Source organism: Corvus moneduloides, chromosome 2 (assembly GCF_009650955.1).
Source record: "Corvus moneduloides isolate bCorMon1 chromosome 2, bCorMon1.pri, whole genome shotgun sequence".
NCBI classification, from domain to species: domain Eukaryota; kingdom Metazoa; phylum Chordata; class Aves; order Passeriformes; family Corvidae; genus Corvus; species Corvus moneduloides.
In genome coordinates, this window is record NC_045477.1 from 83,621,754 (window position 1) to 83,641,278 (window position 19,525).

The 19,525-nt window shown below is 38.6% G+C and overlaps 1 protein-coding gene across 3 annotated transcripts in view; it reads right to left on the reverse strand.

The window, feature by feature from the left end:
* Positions 1 to 19,525, reverse strand: part of FGF14 (fibroblast growth factor 14) — a 386,777-nt gene that overhangs the window by 268,849 nt on the left and 98,403 nt on the right. The window lies entirely within an intron of this gene.

A 19,525-nucleotide genomic window follows, 5' to 3' on the forward strand; every position in this document is an offset into this window, starting at 1 on the left:
CTTCCTGAGTACCAAAAAATATGCATTTATCCGTCTGGAATTGCAGAAGGGGGAGTGGATGTTTACCACATAGGTATACAAAAATGCCCTCATATTCTATATTTAATTGGCAATGAAATCACTAAAAAATCAGTTCTGGTTGGACTTCAGGTGAATACCTGAAGTGGACAGTGACTGACTTAACCCATTTTGCCTGTCCTTAGTGATATAAAAATTGCCACGCTAGAAAAGTCAGGGGAGAGTTTTTAAAGGTTTTGGCAGACGGGCCATGCACTTCCCAGAATACAAATTACTAGGACTTAGCTCCAAATCTTCAAAAGTTTTAGGTATTACTTTATTTTCTCTATTTCCTTGAAGTTTTTCTACTCCCTCAGCTTACTAAGTCTTATGCAGCTTCTGTTGTTGTTATCATGAAACACTCAGAATGTATTTCTCGAGTGAATCTTTAGAGTGTTTGTCAAACCTGTTTATCAAACACAGGGCAGACTTATGCTACTGCTTCTTTCTGGGTAAAAGATAATCAGCAATTGCAAGAAGTCAATCTGTGTTGACTAAGTCCAGTAGATACCAAAGATGAAGACCCTTTTCAGGTACAGAATTGCAAAATCCCAGCAAAAGGAAATGCAAATTTGATATTGAAAATGAAAGAAGTCTTAAAAGTGACCAAAAGTTTCAAGTGAAAAAAAAATTACTTTGTATGTATGTTTATAAATATGAACAAACATTCAAGATCCCAGATATGAGGTTTATTTACATCCACATTTCTTAATGCAGAGAGTTCACTAGTATTGAATTACAACTATTTGTTCAAACAAATTCATGGGAAATTGTCATTTGCCCTATCTATTTTACATATTCAAATCGTATCTTAAGGTGGTGAAAGTAATAAATTAGTCTGCCTCAGATATTTCCTTAATTTAGTCAGAAGTCAGAAACAGTATTATGTCTTATTGACAAGTAAAAATATAAAAATATACAAGTACAATATGTGCAGCTAGAGAGTCAGAAGCTTCTATCAACAAAGAACAAGTTGTTAGTCTCTCCTTCAAAAAGGCTCATCCACATATCTTTGATATCCTTCTTTTAAACCAACCCTTCAAATAATAGATTTTAAACCAATGTATCAAATGTGATTAACAACTCAGAGTATATAAAAAAGTAGATACCTTAAAAAGGCAGTGTTAGCTTTCTTAGCAGCACACCTGACTTTGCTTTTTATTCAAGCAAAATGTAAATAAATTAAACTAATCTGAGACAGTTTTAGAGCTCTAGGCAGCCTTGCTAAACTGCTTGGTTATCTGGACGGGAGAGTTCTCCTTTCCAGCAACATTTTCATCAAATAACCTCATCTGTTTTACGTGGCTTCTGTAGTGAGGCATGCCTTGCAATTTGGGAATTTTCATATTTTATTTTTAATAATTATGTATTATCAGTTAAATATTCCTTTCTTTTTAAATACACCACAAGGTGTCTCGTCTAACTTTTAAATACAAGCCTCAGATCCTTTCATTCAACATTGGAACATAAAGAGAACTTTACATATAATACAAATACAATAAGCAATGAATTCTCCTAATCAGGTTTTCCCTTGCTCCTGTTACTAGAAGAGGAGGTTGGATGTGTTTTCTTTTAGCTATAAGAAAGCTTCAGCATCCATAAAATTATAGTAAGAGAGTAGACCTCATTTGTGCCACTTCAGTTCTCTTCTCCCCTTATGTGGGAGTATCATCAAACATTGGACTAGAAGGATCATTAAAGATTATTTAGACAAACTTGAAGCACTGAGACAGAATAAAATATACACAAAAAATATGTAGGTAAGGTGATAATCTAAATCTCATTAAGGACGATTTTCTTTCAAATTCCAGGTGAATGTATCGTGTGTTGACAAAAATATTTCCTGATTAAAATTCACTTCTTAGGGCCAATTCTGAAAACATGCTTGTTTACTACTCATTAAGCAAAGACTTAATTCTCCTTGAGTCATTTGAATTGCATGTGAAAGAAAAGCACAGTATATGAAAATGTGCAGAACACAGACTGAAAAACCAAAAAACACCCTAATGGCGATGGACTGGCTTCTTTGTGCTTTGGTTTGTTAAAGGTGAGGTTTAATGAAAAATGGTGATATTGGAAAATTATCTTTTCTGTACTTTGGGTATGAAATAATTGGATAATTAATATGCAAAATAGGCAGAACTTTTTCTAAACTATAAAATAAGAATTAATTCCATTAATTTTTAAATTCAAATATTGCCATCTTTAAAGTCAGTCATGATATCATCTCACTGTAAATGTAAAGAATAAATATAGAATATAGATCTGCATTTTGACCTAAATTTACTTCCTCTAGCCAAGTCTGTTGTGTTGACAAATATCCAAGCTTCTACTGTAGAAAAAGGAGATATGCCAAACTTGGTGTGTGATGGGCTTATAGAGAAATTGCAGTGATTTTAAGCTTGTGCTTGATACTAACAGAAGATATTTCACTTCTTAGCACAAATATTATAAACAGAATCACAGCCTCAAACTTATGTTCCTAGAGATTATATACACACTTATAATTACAGTGAACCTTAAAAACCTTATTTTTAAAATATTTTTATATTGCACATATATTTTTCATTTAAAGAATCACAGAATCACCAAATGGGTAAGGTTGGAAGGGACCACAGGGGGACATTTGGTCCAACCTCTCTGCTCAAGCAGAGTCATCGCAGAGGACACTGCACAGAATTGCATCCAGGCAGTTCTTTAATCTCCAATGAGGGAGGCTCCACAACCTCTCTGGGCAATCTGTTCCAGTGCTTGGTCACTGCACAGTAAAGAAATTCATCCTTGTGTTCAGGTCGAACTTCTGTGCATCACTTTCTGTCCTTTGCCTTTTGTCCTGTTGCTTGGCAGTGCTGAGAAGAGCCTGGCTCCATCCTCTTGACACCCTCCCCTTAATACTTATAGACAGTGATGAGGTCCCCTCTCAGTTGTCTCTTCTCAAGGCTGAACAGATACAGCTTCCTCCGCTTTTACCTGCAAGAGAGATGCTCCAGCCCCTTCGTCCTCTTTGTCACCCTTCACTGGACCCTCTCCATGTCTCTCTTGTACTGAGGAGCCCAGAACTGGACACAATATTCCTCTCCAGGGCTGAGTAGAGGGGAAGGATCACCTCTCTCAACCTCATGCCAATGCTCTTCCTAAAGAGTACTGCTGGCTCATGGACAGCTTGTTGCCCACTGGGGCCTCCAGGTCATTCTCTGCAAAGCTGCTTTCCAGCAAGTTGGCCCCCAGACTGTCCTGGTGCCTGGGGTTATTATTCCCCAGGTTCAGGACCCTACATTTGTATTTGCTGAATTTCAGATTGTTCTTATTAGCTCATGTCTCCAACCTGTTGAGGCCCTTCTGAAGGGCTGCACAGTCCTCTGGGATATTGGCCACTCCTCCCAGCTTTGTGTCATCAGTGAACTTGCTAAGACCTCTGTCCCTTCATCTGAGTCATTGGTGAACAAGTTAAACAACCCTGGGCCCAATATTGAACCTTGGAGGGGAACTGATAGTGACAGGCCTCCAGCTAGACCCTGTGTCACTGACTACAACACTCTGGGATCTGCTGTTCAGCCAGTTCTTAGCCCACTTCACTGTCCACTCATCCAGTCCACACTTCCTGAGTTTGCCTACAAGGATCTTGTGAGAGACAGTGTCAAAATCCTTGCTGAACTCAAGGTAGACAATATCCACTATTGTCCCCTCAGCCATCCAGGTGGTTGTTTCATCAAAGAATGTTATTATGGTTGCAAAGTCACTTGCTCATACTCGACCTTTAGGAAATGCCAGAATTAGGAGAAGCCATTTTTAAAAAATGTTTTCCCACAATGCATTTGTAAAGACATCAGCTTCACGGTGCACATTTGATGAACATTTATGTTGTTGCAACATTTCATTATTGCAATAATGCAACATTTCGTTATTGTTGGATGCTTAGCCCAATATCTTATTTACTTAAAATGATTCAAACCCTAGTTTGAAAGAACAATCATTTATTTCCTCATGGGTTTTTTGAGGGCTGCCATCATTTATGCTAAACAAAAGCTTCAGGACAATTCATCTTTGCAAGTGAGGGCTGTAGCAGCAATCCTGCTTACACAGCTAGGAATCTGTGACACAGTGACGTCATATGAGATATGTCTACAAATACCAAGTCAAGCTTAGGCAAACTGAGGTACATGGAGGCTTGCCATTCAGACAGAACTGAGTATATTTTCATGGGAAAAATAGCTGATGTGAAGATAACCTTACCTTTCCCATGTAAAAATCTCACTTCAAGATAACCTTATCCCTTCCACAGCAAAATTTCACAATCTTCTTTGTAATTACTGAAGTACTTCTTTACAAATGGTGCTGTGAGATAGTTTAGCCTTCACAGAAACTTGGTAGGCTTGCCAATTTCATTGTTAGGAAGGACCTGGTGTGTTTGGGTTTTTTCCCCTCTCTCTTTCTCTCTCCTTTGTGAATTTTTCACCTGAAGGTCTAAGGGAAGCAATTTCTAAGAATCAGCAGAGCTTTGGGGCAATTGGCAGAGCCATAGGTTTATGCAGCAGCCATCAGACCTCAGCATACATCCAGTGTCAAAAGGTGGCTGTGCTTAGACCACCACCCCCCCACTGCCCATATCCTGAATAGAAACAAAGCAGTGGAGTTAAATAGGGAGAAACTGCTGTAGTGCTCATGCTCCAGAGCTGTCACAATGATGACATTCAAACATTGACTTCTGCACTGACATGGTATTCTTTGGGACCATTTATATCTGGACAAGCCAACATATCTATAATATAGGTATTTAAATCTGAGTTAGTTGCCCTAGGCTCTCCTTATAGTCAATAGAGAGAAATACTTCTAGGACATGATTCAACTCCTCCTAAGGCAGGTGTTCAAAACAAGTCAGATGAATCATTCCCTAAAAGCATCTCTTTCTTTCCATTGAAAGTGAAGGGGCCAACACCAATAAGCTCAAATGCAAACTTCTGTCACATAAAAGACTTCTGAAGTTTGGGGAGCTGAAGCCTACCCATGCCCTTACAAACATGTTGAGTGCTCATCCTTGCCAGGGGCAGCCTTGCTAGGAAGAAAGGCTCTTATTTACTCATCCTCAAACCCATTCCCAAAAGTGCATCTTTATTTTTTCCCCTGCACATAGCTGTTTTCTTATTCCCTAATTTCAGAGGCTTATGTCACCTTGAGCCTCACAGCATGCCCTTTTACCAGCAGTCCTCTAAGTGCTCTCCCTACTTCCTTAGGCACTTCCCCTCTTCTGCAGCCTTCTCCTGAGTGCATTAATCCCTTGCAGCTGCATTTCATCATCCCATCTGCTGTCTTGCCAGTGCCTACATTAACCATTTCTCTGCTTGAAAGAGCTTGTAAACCCTACCCCACACCATGACTTCAGATATTTTACTAGCATTTATCTGTACTGTGCACACTGAAAAGCACATTAGCTTATTGCACTTGGAGGAAACAGTCTGGAGAAGTGATAAAATGTAATGTAAAGATTTAACACTCCTGGCCCTTTTGAAATAAGAACAAATTTGTGGTTTTTTCCCTCAAAAATTATTCTACAGTCTTCAAGAACCCTGCTGTAATAGTGAAAATATTACAGCAGCATAGTAGTGGTGATTCTGTAGTTCAACCATGATTAAAATGAAGCATGCAAGTACACAGAAGCAAGTTGCATGAATGAAGAAACTGCATTATTTTTCCTTCCAAGGGGAACTACAGTCTATACACTTCAGGCAAAAAAAACCATCAACAGTGTTCCACCTAAGTTAGAGGTTACAGTACCATGCACCAATACAAAACAGCAGCAGCAGCACAGACAACTCCACAAAAAACCAGAGAGACAGTGTCTCATGAATTCTTAATTCATTAAGGAATGAACACACCTACAATCTGTAAAGGAATAGATCTGTTCTGAAGAACAAGGCAATTTGGGGAAAGGGAGAGTTTCTAATCACTTTCCTTTTGATCTGAAAATACATGCTTTGAGTTGAGCTGAAAGAACAAGAAATGAAGGTTAAAATAAAACTATAAATATTAAAAATGCTGTAAGAAATCCTAATCTCTGTGAAGTTTTCCTAGTGCCTAAATGGTAGCTATCATATAAAAGAGTGAAAAGCATATAATAAGCAGAATAACATTGGGTCTCTATAATAAATGATTTATTTTTCCTGTTTCTAAGCCTTATTTTTCCAATCCCAAGTCATCAACTCATCCAGCTCCGAGGAAAAACAAAAGCATAGTGTAGTCTTAGATTTAAACAGTACAAAATGGAAGCCCTCTGGAAGTGTTCAATGACAGACTGGATGGGGCTCTGAACAAGCTGGTCTTAGTGGAAGGTGTCCCTGCCCATGGCAAAGGAGTTGGAACTAGGTGAACTTTAACCATTCTGTGTTTGTACATCTATGAAAATAAAAATGCTATTTTAATTTTATGTACATGAAAATTATTACTGACTTAAATGGAACTATTCATTTACATTCAGCTAAGTCTGTGCTTGTAGGATTAAAGCCTATTTCATAGCTAGGTGTATTTCAAAACCTGCAACTCCAATGAATTTTTCCTATAATTTTATCTTTTTTGTGTGGTTCAATGGAGATATGCAAGTATGAATATAAGGTAGCAAAAATCATCATCATTGGGTTTAACATTCTTTTATCCTCTTGACAAGGGAGAAAAAAGTGTCAGACATGTGAACAGAACAATAATTTCAATAGAGTAAGAATGCTTGAGTGTGGCTCCTTGGTGAAACATTTTTTTAACTTAACTGTCTCTATAGAGTTTTATTATTCAGCACCAGGGAACATGAGTGCTGCCAGTCATTTGAATGATCCATAAAATGAAATTTGCCCAAAACAAACATTGGAAGACTTTATTAAAAGCCTGTAATTGGCATACTGGGGCCGCTTCAAATCTCTGCCTGTTGTTTAGATAAGCAAACCAGAGAGAGACATTTGACTTCCTGCCCTTAAGAGATTGGTACTAGGTATTGTTTTTAGCTTTCATAGAGCAGCTGCCTCTAGAACAAATAAATTGAAACTCAAGTTCACTTCTCAAAACCTGACTGTTAAGACATTTTTAAACTGGCATAACTCAGGGTCTCTTAATTCATACTGAAAAACAAAAAATAAAAGGACTTCCAACAGACATCTTACATAAATCAAATTTATCCATCAGAAGAAGTACCTACTATCCCTCATGCTAAAATACCATAACTCTGTGTCACAGTCAGCATCTTCTTTTGCAATCTGGTGAAATAGGACTGGTCTGTAGATCAGTTCAATAAGCCATGAGGGAAAAAAAGGTTCAAATTGTCAAAAAGTTCTGAGGAGATAATTCATTTCTGCCAGATTTCTGAGTTTCCAGGACAACCTCATGTTTTGTTAAGTGGGAAATTGAAAAAAGAATGAACTGGAAGGATATTATTTTGCAAGAGATTGCTTAGATGAGATTTGTTGAGGAGATTGACATCTATAACAATAAAATTTATTTATGGTTCATGCAGCCACCAGAAAAAAGAGATGAGATTGCAGCTGATTTAGGTTGGCCAAATGCATTCTTGGGAAATGAAACAAGCGGTGTCTGTGTATCCGCATACAAGTGACAGGACTTGGAACAAACTGATGCTGTTAAGTGCCCTCCAATGGCCATGTGCCAATACTGTTATCCTGTCTCTAAGAATCCTGTCTCTAGCTAGCTGCTGAAGTCATCTGCTGTGCTGGTTTTGACTGTGGGAGAGTTAATTTTCTTCACAGGAGCTGGAGTGGGACTGTTTTGGATTTGTCCTGGAAAACATGTTGATATGTCAGGGATGTTTCCTTATTGCTGAACAGCACTTGCACAGAGTCAAGGTCCTTTCTGCCTCCCACCCCATCAGAGAGCAGGCTGGGGGTGCTCACGGATTTGGGAGGGGACACGGCCAGGACAGCTGACCCCAACTGACCAGAAGGATGTCCATACCCTATGGTGTCATGGTCAGCATATAAAGCTGGGGAAAGAAGGAGGAAAAGGGGGACATTTGGAATGATGATGTTTGTCTTCCCAAGACACCATTAGGCATGACGGAGCCCCGCTTTCCTGGAGTTGGGAACACCTGCCTGTCCATGGGAAGCAGTGAATGAATTCTTTGCTTTGGTTGCTTGCATGGGGTTTTTTTCCCTATTGAACAGCCTTTATCTCACCCTGTGAGTTTTCTCACTTTTATTCTTCCAATTGTCTCCCACATCCTGATGCAGGGACAGTGAGTGAGTGGCTGTGTGGGGTTTAGTTGCATAAAATTTGCCCAGAAGACATAACAACAATGATTTTCCAAGTGTTTCAATTGGTTTTTTAAGTACTAACTTGTTACTACCAGCAGCTTGCCAAAGAAATAAAATTCTCTTCCTTCAGCCTTTTTAGCCAGTGCTTTTGGTTAATATCCTTTAAGTGTCAGGAATAAAAATGCACAATAGTTATTATATATATTGCTGTGAATTATCATCTGTCTCAGATTTCTCCATGAGCTCCTCAAGTCTATTTGTGCATGTGTGCTATCATCAACACAAATAACTATTTCTGTGCTTCATCTCCCCATTCAGTATCTCTGAAGCTATACTAAGGCTGTGAAAAATCCAGTGCATAGAATCTCAACCAGTAAAAGCAGAGTAAAAAATTCAACGAAAAATTATTTTTAATTTTCACTATTGATTATGAATGGCTTTGGGAATTGGGGCAGGTGTTCATGATTTCTAGACAACACTACTCTCCCCAATGCCAGTATGCCACCACTATGCAGAAAGCCCTAGGACCAATGATATTTCCTTCAGTACTCATTATTTCTGTTTTTCCTTCTTTTATTTCATTCCACTGAACAAGCAGTACAGCTTTCTCATTCTTTCTATGGCATTACAGCCTCAGATGCCTACTCAGTTTCAGTAGCTCCCCCACTCCTGTGGTACAGTTTTCTTTATTTCTGAAAAGGAAATTTATCAATACAATGGAGGTGTGAGCGTGTGAGCATGCGTGCGTGCGTGTGTGTGTGTGTGTGAAAGCCCAAGCATTTCCCACACCCTTGACATTATTACTGGTTCCACAATTCTTGAACCAGGTCCCCACAAGCTTTTAGGCAGAATTTAGGTGGGAGAGGAACACCATTTGGGTGCTTTCTGTTTTTTGAACATTTAAACAACACTTTTGAATCATTTCCTGATGTTTCTCTTGCAGGCCCTAGAGCTAAGAATATATAAAATACTTAAAGTGAATATCTGATTTTGTATTGCTTTAAGAACTAGAACCTTAAGAAAATTTCCTAATCAGTGCTACATTCAATGCCTGTGAGCAACGTAGTCCTTCTAAATCTGTCTAGAGAAGTTCTTTTCCAGTGTATTATGATGCTAGAGGCTTTGTACCTGCCATTTACAAAACCAGATAATTAAACAAAAAATGCATTAAGCTTAATCTGCATTGAAATTAATCTCTATAGAGCAAATATTTGTTGATCATGAAACAGCAGCTCAGAATCAGGGGTGTTATTTTCTGATGGTAACTATTTGCAACAATAATTCACATTTCTCATTTAAGCAAAAGTTTTTCTGACCAACATGTCAATACACAGTTGACAAACATTGGGCATAGGCAGTTGCAAAGGAGTAAAAGATTGTGCTTGCACATGTATGCATCTCCAGTTAGAGTTTTATTCTTTCAGCTGTTGTTATTACAAAAATAATGGATTGGATATTAAATGGCAGGCATTTCTGTGTGCTTTTCTTGTTTGTATACATGCCAGAAAGCAATTTTCAAGCTTAACTGAAAGACTTGTTTAAATTGTTTTCACAGTTTTCCACACTTAAATATTATCTCTTGTACCATTCTTTAAATATGCATTCAGCTTAGCCAAGCTGTAAAAAAATAGGGCTCTGAAATTCAAGTGTAAACAAAGAAAATCCCCATTACTTTCTGACGAGAAAATTTAATTCCTTCCCTACTGACTTCATGGGGCAGTCTGCTCTGCATTCTTAACACAGGTGCTTGGGCCATGTACAGCTCTTAAAGCACATAAGAGCCAGCGTAGGCTGAGCTGGAGCTGAGCACAAATCTTGGGCAATCTACAGAACAACTCCACGTCCGTTTTGCAAAGAAAATTACAGTGCTCCTAAGCAAGATTTTGCGCCTGTGCTGAACCTTGTTGGCACAGTCTGCCAGACTGCAGCGGATAATTTGCACTCAAACTTGAAGTGGTGAAGCCGTTATCTAAGGAAATAATAAAGTTCCTCATACTGCAAATGGAGAGCGGGAAATACCTGCAGAAGAATAGCATGTCCATCTAAAATAAATATACAGATTCCAGCAAAATGGCTCTGCCTTTGGATACTTCTGAGGTATCCAACTCTTTCCATTTGTACTTCTATTAAAATAGTTCAGCAGAACAAATTAATTTAAGGGAATCAGTAGCCTAAAATTGAAGCCCATGTTAGGTGAAAGTCCTCACTATTAAGCTCTGTTTGGTGACAACATTTACTTGCAACAAATTCTGACCCCTCAATCTCATATATTGCTATTAATTAAATATCTATTGACTTCTGTGATGCTAATGCATTCAGTTAGGGTCGCACAGTTGAGCAGAAAATTTAGACAGAGGTATTCTGGTATTCATGAGAAACCTGGTGACGAGAGTTTCATGCTAAGGGATCAGTAAACCTGAGTGAAAATCAGCAGAAGAAAAGACAAAGACAAGAAGAAATACATGACTGATAGTGTATTTCTTACATTGTTTTTTTTCTTATTCCTCAGAGGTTAAGAGGAAAGAACTACAAAAAAAGAAGACATGTTAATAAATAAAAAGAGAGATTAAATTAGTGATTTCAATAAAAATTGTGATACTGAGGTCCCTTTCCAAATGCACCTTTAGGAAGATAAAGAAAAGCTGTCTGAACAAATAGAAAGCAGTGAAGACACCGTAATAAAAACTACTGAGAAAATGGAGATGAAAGCCTATCATACTGTGCAGCTGTCTTGGAAAAGCCACAGGCAAGTAAGTGCTGGAAAACTGTAAGAGCATGAGACTGGCTTAGACAGGGAAAAGAAGGACAGCATTTTTCAAATACATTATTCATCATAACTACTCGTGGTCTTTTATTAGACCAAGTATAAAGGGCAGAACAGGTACAGAAATACCAGTAAAAGGTATGTGTGGGTATAAAAATGCCAGTAATGTCCCAATAACATTTTATTAGCATTTTAAAAATGCTAAAGCACATGAGATTTTGCAACTGAATGTTTCCACTACATGTATTTCCTAGGTAATACAAAGATTATGTATTTAAGCTTTGTCATTTGTTCTTTTTTTGGTTTGTTTTGGTTTTTTATTTACTACTTAGATAAATTTCGATTTTTTTTCTACACCCTGTTCATGAAAAAGATATCTGAAGCTCTTTAAATGAGAAGACTCTACTAAAACTATATATTCACGATGACTTAAGAAAAGCCTCTATTTCTTCTCCAGGCAAAATTCAGTGGAAAAAAGAGTACCACGGGCAAGTCAAAATACCGACATGAACCCCATCTTATTTCTACAACATTATACAGAAAGAAGCCAAATATGGATTTAATTTACCTATGATAGCAACTGTAAATAAAAATGAATGCTCAGAAGAGCTGGGCAACGTTCTTTGTAAAATAAAGGGAAAATTTTTCAATAGACCTTGTTGTTCACAGCTATATAAGCTTGAACTACTACCGAGTGTCTTTCAATGTCAGAGCAAATAAGCATTCAGTTAATATATCCATATTTATATCTTTCCCTGCATATTTCCATGGGCACACTTAGAAAAATGTTCTCATGCTTCTGCAGCAGGGATAAAACTCCCACTAGTGAGGTTAGAACTGAGCCACACAGTGTAGGTTGCAGAACCACTTGCAGCCTTGCTCTGATACATCTGATGTTCCTATAGTACAGCTACCATACAGGTGTGCAAGGAGATTGATTCTGGCATATCAGTAAGGGGCTATTTTGAGCAGTGGAGATGGAGAGACTAAAGTCAGAACTTTAGGGAAGGATGACGCAAAGATGCGTTTCTTTTCATTTCGAAATTTTCAGAAGACACTAACGTCTGCTTCCAGCATGAATTTGGTCTTTTTTATGCCGAGCCAGTATTGCAAGCTGGTACTATAGCTGGAGAAAAACAGAACTTCAAAATGAAAACTGGTTTCAGCTTCAGGCTGCAGTTCAGTAAATGTAACTCCAGCTAAATATAGCTTTTCCTTTTTTTATAAAACCCGAAACCTGTGCAACTCTATCAAAGTAGCTGCACCAATTTTTTTATTTGATGGCAAATGATGCTGGTGCCCAGGTAAAAGAAGTTAATGATTCACTGTTGAACTAAGAAGATGCTTTTTGGTGGATATGAGAAGAAGTGGAACAGTGTAATGCTTGTGGAAAAGGAGATTGAAAAGTTGTATGTTGCAAGAGTGTAAAATGGAGTTGCTGAAAGGCACAGAAAGTTCTAAAAAGAGAGAAAAATGAGGATATTTTACAATCATGAGAGAGGGAATAACTTTTTGTCTTCAGTTGAAATGCATTAATTTATTTTTTTTATTTACTTTATTAAAATTCAGTTAGATTCAGGCTTAGGCTCCAGGTAAGTTAAACACAAAATACCTGAAACTTAAGGTTCTTAAGTTTGGTTTTTAGCTCACATACAACTGTTGTCAACAGGACCTTGTAAAACTATTCCATACATTGACAGATGCAGTTTGTAAATAACATGGCATTCTATACTGCAGCAAATGATGCAGAAAATACAAGATTGTAAGGTGTGGAGATTGCCATTAATAACAGATAGGACAGCAAGAATACTATTTTTAGAACACATAACCATGAAAATTTTCACTGTTTTGGGGTTTTTTGTTTTTGCTAGTACTTTAGCAAGTAGAAAAATTTTTATTATTATCATTTAAAATTAAATTAATATGATTGGATGCAATACATATGCTTCGATGTGTACATGACTTCTAAAGTGGTCAGCTTTTAGAAGCTCCCACTGTGTCAGATTCTGGATTCACTGTCTGAGACACACAGCACAACTTTGAGCACCATGAGGTGTCTTGTCTAACTTTAACCAGCACTCCAGAGATTCTCCTAAAAGTCTTTTATATTATCCAGCAGTACATTTGATGCATTTCACACCTATATTGTTCCTGCCTGAAATAATGAACTTTCAGAATTAAATGCCTACAGATATTTCTGAACTGTACTAATGGCACATACTGCACACCTTGGAAAAGGCTATATATTTAGATGTCTGAAAATGAGATTATGACATAACTGAGTATAAATCTGTTCCCAGTGTTTTTGTTGACAAAGGCCCCAACTCTCTGGATCCCACACAAAAAGATGGTTTTTGCAGAATTGGAAGATGATAAATTTCGTCTTTGTGTTTCTCCCTTTCAGTGTGACTGTGTCCAAGATAATATGCAGCCAAATTTCAGGAGTATCTATCACATAAACATTATAATGGATTTTTTAAATTATTGTAACTATTTTTTTATAATAACCTGTAATAAAGAGGTTGACACATTTTTGAAAAGTTTTTTCCTTAAAAACAGTTAATTGCTTAAATCTTGACATCTTAAAATTTATACTTTTACTGCAATCCATTGTCATCAGTGTGTTCAACTAGTTTGTGTCAGCTAGTTTGCAAGCAAATAATTAAAAGCAAAGGGTAATGCTAAGAAAGTGGGAAGAAGTTAAATTAAACTATTCACAGAAACTTTAACACCATCTGCTAAGGTACATAAAGTCTCAAAAAAGAGTGTAAGCTAGCCAGAAGTTAATCATGATACATAAAATTCAGAAGTATGTTGTATTTTTTGTTAAATGCAGTAACAGGCAAGTATAGGAGCTCGGTATTAGCCAGGTGAAAAATGACAGGGGTTTACATGTTAAACAGTATTTATATGCTATATTTGGAAGTCTGAGCAGCTTCTTCGGAAGAAGTTGTTCAGATGTCCTTGCTTCTGCATCCAGCCCTCAGCAGTTACTCAAAGAGGTGCTGGAGCATAAGCCAACAGTATTTTAAGTATGATTTCACTGAAGGACAACTTCACTAGAAGGAAGAAAAGGAAGTCCAGATAGGATGCAACTACACATAAGGGGTCAACAAGCTATGTTTTGGGTTTCACCAGTCTTCACAGGAAGAATTGGAATGAATGGACAACATTTTTTTATCACCAAGTAAGGTCCCCTTACTCAGCATCTAGAGCATACTTTGGCAGTGTAAAAGGTTTGAAGGGGACCCTGTCCAAGTCACACACATTAAAAGTCTTTCTTGAAACTTAATTGAGCATGTTTATTGCCCTGTGTGCTCTACGGTGCTGAGCAACTATGTACTCCATGGGCAGCAGTAGCTTAGGACCTTTTGCAGAGGCCTGGAAGGAGCTGTGGCACAGGCAGGCTTCCTAATGCCCAGGGCCACAGGAGAGACCTGCAGCATGAGAATAAAGCCACTGCAGAAAATACTGCTTATCTGGAAAGCAGCATGTTTACAGCCAGCATGTCTGTTCCCCTGTACCCTGTGGACCTTCCTACCAGTCAGGACCAATGTGAAGTACTACTTGGATATGAGAGAGTGGGGCAATCAGAGAAAACCACTGTATGCTTTTGTACACTCTCTCACAAGAATAACCAAAACTAATTTTCCTGGTTTCAGACCTGTTCCCCAACATCAAACAAAAAGAGTTCTCCTGCTGAATTGGACAGAAGCATAACCGAGATGCAGAAAAGGTATGATGAGTTGTATGCAAATCCAGTAGAAGAAGAGTGTTCTGCAAGGGCAAATATTCATTTCCTTTCCCCACATCCAGCACTTTTCCACTTCTCTGCTCTTCACAATAAAGGACAAATGCTTAGGTACTGTGATTACCTAAGCACTGTCATTTTCATATAACTTTATTGTTATTATGCATAATTGTAATAAGAAAACTTGGACAGCATGCCTGCATGAAGTGCTTGAATCAGCTTAAAAATGTTACTGTGTTACACAAAAATTGCATGGCCTCTGTCAAACTAAACACATTGAAAACTACATTAAGCCTTAATTCTCTGCCTAACAGCTATCTAATAATCACTAAGAACTCCAGCTGCACAAAATGTAAAGTCCATTACAGATTGCTTATTAAATTTAGAGATCTTCCATCACCAAATTTAAATAGAGTTCCCTTTAAAGTTGTCCCAACTATATGTCCAGTTTGATATCACTTTTCCTCCAAGCTCACAGGAAGGTTTATGAGCAAAGTCTTCTTGTGAAGTACTCCAGTGAAAGAAAGTGAAGAAAATGCTAATACATTTCTTAGATTTCTTTATAAGTTATGTAGTAGAATGTACTGGTCTGTGTGATCCTGACTTCTCAAGGTTAAAGAGAGAAGGTTTGAGCATGACAGTACTTGGAAGGAAATGTGGTGATCAGTATCTGTTCCACGGTGTAAAAAGGCAGAAACTGCTGTGTGGCATTGCCGGGCATCCAGCAACTCACTGCAATTGCAGATTGCAAACAGAAGGGCAACTGGCATCCCTTCTGGGTGAACAGCTGCACTATAACAGAAGACTTGTGCTAATAGAAACATCTAAAAACTCACTGTAACATCTATTTAGTCATGACCCTAAAAATCCATAATAGCCAGGAAATAATTTCAAATTTCTATAATCTTGTTATTTGTAAAGCCAGGAGACTTTAGCAAGAAAACAGGAATACAGGTAGGGATGAAGGGCAGGTGTCTCCATCAAATTCCAGGTACTGTTAAGAAACTCTCATTTTTTTCTTCAATGATTTTTTGTTCCTATACCAGGGTGCTTACCAAAAACTTCCCATACTTCCAAAGTTTTGAGAAAAAGAGGGATAGTTAAAAAGAAATTCTTAGCTGACCTTCTAACTGACCAAATCTGGGGAGTGGATCCAAACGTGCCTCATAAGGTTAAGCACTGAGCTCTGCTCCAAAAGAGAGGTTGTCTGCAGATTTCAACTATCAGAAGTGGTCCAAATCTAACTACAAAATTTTTCTGGTACAGAAATAGTAAGCCAATCTTAGAGCATTCTTGTAGGCAAGGCCTGACTCCTAACAACTGATCTGTGGTAGCTATAATGATTTCACCAGAGTAAGCAGAATAAATTCTTAAACCCAACTATCAGCACAAATTCATCAGATTTTTTTGGACCAATCTAGCTGCAAAGCCACAAAAGCCTCACAGGGTCTAAAATATTCAGCATTGCCTCATCTAGTGGAGACAGAAGCTTTTAGGAAGAAAACTGGCACATTGAAGACTTCACTGAGACGTAAATCTTCCAAGGTTAAAATTGAAGATGAAGCCTGGAGTTAGTTGATGCCATGGCGATGACAAAAGCTGTTGTGCTAGGTCAGGGATATCATCTCATGGGTTTGGAGAAAGGCTTATCAACAATCTTATGAGCCCTATAGGAAAATTAGGAATTTATTGAGTCCTCTGCTCTTACCATAGCACGTTGGGGTGCAGATGTGCTCCTTTCCTCCCCATGAGTGGGAACAACTGTCACATTCAGAAACAAGGAAAAGATGGTACTGAGGATACAAAGTGATACTGTTATTTCAGGTCAGACTGAAAAGAGTTCTGACTCAAATTATGGGTGGCTGGAAATAACATAAAGAGGCTCATTTCTATTTGTGATCACCTCAAGAACGGGCTGACTGCTTCAGCACCTGGATTTCAGCACTTCTTGCGCTCTGGTGGCAGAGCAGAGCTCAGAGCAGTATGAGATATATTGCCCAGGATGCCTGGATAATGTAATTTGGTATCTTATGATTTTGGGTACCTTATGAGGCATCAGCAGACACTGGTGACTAGGAGAGATTAGGTATGCTTCACACAATTTCCCTTACTACCACAGCTGTCTGTCTTGTGCTGATGCAAAGAAAACTTCTCCCAGCCTTGACCCCAGCAGGCTAGCCTCAGTCTTCTTTTGCAATGAATGGATCAAGCAAGGTGATGAGTAGGCCTGCTGCCTGGTTCGGCAGGAAGCACATCAAAAGCTTATGTTTGCACTGTGCTTGCCTTGGAGAAAGCAGCCCCGTATTTCATTTGGGGTTTGCCACAAGGAGACCTAATTCCAGTCCCCTGGAAAGGCTGGAGGGATGAGCACGTGCAGCCCACTGTCCCTCGTGGGACCACCTGTGTGGTGTTGTTTTGCAGGGGAGCTTTGTTCTTGGACAGATGAAGAGCCACAGGTCATCCACAGAAGCCCACGGCTCCCTGCTTTGGGGCAATTTCATGAGAAATCTTATGCCTAATACTTACACCTCCTGCACATCCTGATGGGGAACAAAGCTGTGAATGTGGGCCCCACCACACAGGGGCTCCACAGAGCCACCTCTCTGCTGCAAAAACAAAAGAGTGCAGAATCTCTTATACAAAGGGCTGGAGATGGGCGGTGGAGGAGATACAGAGGCGTCTTCCCATAATATCCTGTCTCAGGGAGTCTGCCAGCAGACAAAGCAAGCTCTCTGGAAGCAGTTCAGCTTCCTGCATTGTTGAATAGGTCTGAACCTATTCTGTTCCTACTGTCTCTCTTTAGACTTGAGAATTATTGGGTATGAAACAATGAAATTTTGCCCAAATGAGCTCTGCTCAGATTTGCAGGAGGAAGTGCACCTTTGTCCATTGTCATAAGAAAAGAAAACAGGTTAAATAATCTAGCTAAATGAGTTAAAAGTCTCTGGCACACCTTCAAGAGATGCACAGTATCTGAAAGACACTACTTTTAAGGGTTTTATCCTCTTCTCCCCCTCTATGACAAGGCTCAGATCCTCTCAGATAAGTGAGTGCCCAACTTTCATTTAAGACAATGCAGGGCCTCCACTCACCAACAGCCTTTTTGGAGTGCAGCCTGTGAGTTGGCAACAAACAGAACAACCAGCTGATCACTGATTATTTTTAAGCTATTCTGAATTCAAAAAGAATCTCTTTTTTGCACTGCTTTTGATTTGACAATTTCTTTTTAAGAAATGGAAGGTGTCAGTTGGTGAGGAAGAAAGCACCCTACAAATTCTCCAGTCACTGAGTAGCTACTGAGCGTAAACAAGGCCTGGACGAATGATTCTCTACAACTGTTTACAGGAAAAAACCTAACAACCTGAATAAACTTGAACATATCAACCTGAACAGCTAAGTTTCATGGCTTCAGAACAGTTGTCTTAGATATCCCTAGCTAGTTTGTTGGACCTCTTGAAAATCTTTCACAGAATGTCAGAATTACACAGCGGCTTTTATTGACTTTAGGTTTAGTAACCAGTGTGAAAAGTGCTACTTCCCAAAATTGAACAGGCACTTACAGCACAAATACTTTTCCCTTTTGGACAGCAATAATCTACTGGCAGGGCAGCCACTGTAAAAATACCCCCAACCTGTTTTAAATAAATGTAGGAAATTAAGGATAGAAGGAAAAGTAGCTTACTCTTGGAATTTTTTTTCTCATTTTTTCTAGCTGCATATTTATCTTATTGTCCTTTCACTGAAAAAAGTTGGAACATGAATCTGAGCTTCAAAATATCTCACCAATTTTTCTCTTACACCCTTCAAGCCTGGGTCCTATTACATGGCACAAACATTTAATGACGCAAATATTGCTTGTCATGAAGAATTATTTCTAGACAAAAAGCTATTACGAGAATCCGTCTAATGATATGAGTAATGTGACACACAGTGACACCATTCCTCTGAGGCTTTTTTCTGTATTCCTGGCTTTCCCAACTGGCTTTTAAGAGGATGATGAACCACTTACCGATTAGGAGCAATCTCATCAGCCCTAACAATGTCCTCCAGATTCAGTGCTATGTCTCCTTTGAAATACTTCTATCAATAGCCAGGGATCACATTGTAATTATCAAAGGCATCAGAGGTAATTCAAACTATTTTACAGCTTATTACAAGTACTTTGGACATACTGCATCCTTTCCTGGTTGCAGATGACCCAGACGTGCTCTAAACCGCTTCAAATTTAACACCTCTGACCTGTACAACACTTGTTCATAATGCAAAGTAGGATATCTCTTTTTTATGGCTGTCCTGGTTTCAGCTGGGATAGAGTTAGTTTCTTCTCAGTAGCTGCTACAGTGCTATGTTTTGGACTCAGAATGAGAAAAATGTTGATAAAACTCTGATGTTTTGGTTTTTGTAAGTTGAATTTATAGTAAAATAAGCAAATTTTTATTTTTTGGCCCTCCTGCTCTGCCATTGAGGAGGTCCACAAAAAAAACCCACTAGGAGGGAGCATAGCTAGGACAGGTGACCTGAACTGTCCAAATGGATATTTAACACCATAGAACACCATGTCCAGTATATGAACTGGGGGAGTTACCTGGAAGGGGGGGGCAATCTGGGTTTAGGAAGAGGGCCTGCGTCAGCGAGCAGTTCATGAGTAATTGTATTGTGCATCATGTGTTCGGATTTTTTTCCTTTCCCTCTTTATTACCACTATTA